Genomic DNA, 3,110 nt, shown 5'->3' with positions numbered 1-3,110 from the left:
TGTTTAGGAATATTTATTTGTCATTCCATCGTTGTCTTGATCACTGTCACATGTGAACTGTTCAAACAATAATCCAGACATTTACATTTACATTCACTCCTGTTACCTCATAGCGTGACGTACAGCGGTCAAAAAAGTGTAATTGCTCCCCGTCTAGCAACACCTGACACCCCAGTGATAGTTCCTACCTATATAGAGTTTCACCTTAACCTAAAGGCGACACCTGCTGGAACAATTTGTGTTTGCACTTCATAAACATGGCTCCTACAGTGGTGTTGTTTGTCATTCCCTGTCTGTTTAATCCTCATGTGTCTCTCCCCTGTCTGTGTGAGTGTGGTGGGTTCAAGTTCCCAGGCGGCACCAGGTGCAGCTCGTTGGTCATCAGGATCTCCACTACAAAGACTTCCCTCTGCTTCACCTCGCTGCCAGATGGTTTCACCAGCTCGCGTGGTATCGTATTCTCTTGGCTTCTCTGTGATTACTAGTTCTCGTTGTTATAGCTTGTGTAGCTAACCCCTTTTTTCTTCTCTGCCTTGCGTCAGATCGCTGTTCGTGTTTTTTGCTTCACCTCACCTGTGCTTTTGGGACACCACACTGGGATCATGGACACTGCCACTTGGAACCTCGCACTACCCCTCCCTTTGCACTTTTTGAGTCACATTTGGAATAAACTTTTTGTAACTTTATCCTGCCTCATGCTTTTGGGTCCAGAATTTGTACTAATCAGGAGTCTCCTACTAGTTCCCATTTCTTAACCTCTTATAACTGTAATACATTGGTTCTTTTTGATATATTTTATAAATATAAATACTTCCCTTAATTGTTAACATTAAAACTCTTCTATATTCGATGATAAAGCACATCATTTGTATAGTTTATTTATTATTTATATTATGTGATATTGATCTAGGAAGACCACATTTCTGAATGATTTTTAAACATTTTTCTAATCACATGTAATTAATGTAATTTACTCTGGTTGAACCTTGATTTTGATTGTTTTGAATTTGTATATGGGGACTTCTTGTGGCAGATACTGGAACAGAAAGAGCAGAAATCTCTCCACTTTACATTATTAGAGATAAAGGAAGTAACAAAAGGCATGCTCTAAAAATGATTATAGCTCTGGTGTCAGGGACATTTATTAGTCTTTAATTATAAAGCTAAATACTCTTCCTACCCAAACAGATATTAACTGCATTACTATTTGGTTAAAAAAAAAGGTAACAAGAATGAAAATGTATACTCATAAGTAGAGACAAAGGAGAGCATATACATAGAATACTTTTTTTTAATAAAAAATAAATAACAAGCCTGGTGCAAAAACAACAGACGGGGGACTGCAGGAACAGACGAGGGACTGCAGGAACAGACAGGGGACTGCAGGAACAGACGAGGGACTGCAGGAACAGACGAGGGACTGCAGGAACAGACGAGGGACTGCAGGAACAGACGAGGGACTGCAGGAACAGACAGGGGACTGCAGGAACAGACGAGGGACTGCAGGAACAGACAGGGGACTGCAGGAACAGACGAGGGACTGCAGGAACAGACGAGGGACTGCAGGAACAGACGGGGGACCTCACTCAGGCTTCAAACATTCATATTTACATAATATATGTATGGTGACAGCTATGTCCATCATGAGCCCAGAGAGCTGCAAAGAGTGAGTGGGTGGTTGGTTGGGGGTGGGGGGGGGGGGGGACACACAGTGTCATGGCTACAGAAGTGGATGTTTAACAAATGTATAAAGAAACTCAACATTAGCCATGGCAGTGGGCTATGAATTTGGCATCTAACAAAAAGGCCCTAAAGGCCACTTTCAAATTCCAGTGCAGTTTCACTGTATTTGGAAGTGGTCTTTAAGGCAATGAGCAATGTTTCTAAAAAATATATCATTTCCCCTAGATGTGAAATGAACTCCATCTTTCTTTTTGTCGATCTTCCCCGGATGGATGCCAGGCCTCCATCGGCACCTCTGGGTGAAGGTCCTCCTTCATCATATTGACCAGCACGACACCACTGACATGTCCCATGCTGTTGCCCCCACAATGAATGATGAGGCCATCCGGGGGAGACCTCCCTCGCAGGGAGTTTTCAAAGAAGGGAAGGAGGCCTTTCCAGCGAAGTCCACCCCAGCCGAACCAACTCATGTGGACGTTTTTCAGGCCCAGGTTCCTTCCTCTGTCTCTGCAGCTCTCTGGGCACCTCGACGGACACAGCTGTCACCAATAATCCACACTGTGTCTATAGGAGAAATACAACAATGTTCAATTAATGCCTCAGACAAGACAAAATGTACAGTTAACTACATGTGACAGCTCAGGCTGTTTTTTTGTTAGTAGTCACATCTGCAGGAATAATATTGAACAAGGTAGCTGCAGCTCATAATAATAGATGCCAGTCTTAAAATACAATTTATTCTAATACTTACAGTTTTTGGCGGGTAAAGCTGACACTCCATCACTGTCCACAGACTCCATGACTTCAGAGGATTCTATAGAAAATAAATATCTTATGATTAATATAAAATATTTATTTTTCAGTTGTCATGTTCACCGTCATCACTGTTGACATCAGTAAATATAAAACACAGACATTCCTCTTTTTGTCAGAACAGTAACATGAACTGTATGCTTTGTAATATTGATTTCTTCTGGATGTCTCATTCATTTACAGTCTATGGTCTAATAGTAGTTTCATCAACAACAACGAAAAGAAAAGAAAAAAAGCTTCTTTCTTTTATGGTTTTCAAACAGACTTCTAAACTTTAAACATGTTCTTACACCCAAGTAATGATTTGTAACACAATGTGAGAATTTAAAAGTAAAGATTAGCCTCAAAATGTTTCTTACATTTTATGTTACAACTATGCTAATGTTTTGTTCTACTAACCCAGACAAAGTCACTGCTGTGACAAATAACCACCGGTAATACATTTTTTAAAAGTGTAGTTTTAAGACTTTAATTATATATTTGGGTTGAAGATAATTCGTTTTAACTGTGTTATAGAAAAGTTTAATGTTAACTTACTGTTTGTAGTTATGGACGAGCGGGAGCAGGACAGCAGTAGCAGATAGAGCAGTTTTAGCTATGCTGTGAAGTAGCCT

General features: G+C 40.4%; 1 long non-coding RNA gene across 1 annotated transcript; it reads right to left on the bottom strand.

The window, feature by feature from the left end:
- Positions 1-1,966: 1,966 nt before the first annotated feature.
- Positions 1,967-3,110, bottom strand: LOC132984518 (uncharacterized). The gene is made up of 3 exons (XR_009674932.1): positions 3,034-3,110; positions 2,435-2,497; positions 1,967-2,247 (listed from the first exon to the last, which is right to left on the bottom strand). It is a non-coding gene; the product is annotated as an uncharacterized LOC132984518 (long non-coding RNA).

This window comes from Labrus mixtus, chromosome 12, assembly GCF_963584025.1.
Source record: "Labrus mixtus chromosome 12, fLabMix1.1, whole genome shotgun sequence".
NCBI classification, from domain to species: domain Eukaryota; kingdom Metazoa; phylum Chordata; class Actinopteri; order Labriformes; family Labridae; genus Labrus; species Labrus mixtus.
This window is presented reverse-complemented; position numbering and strand designations above follow the sequence as displayed.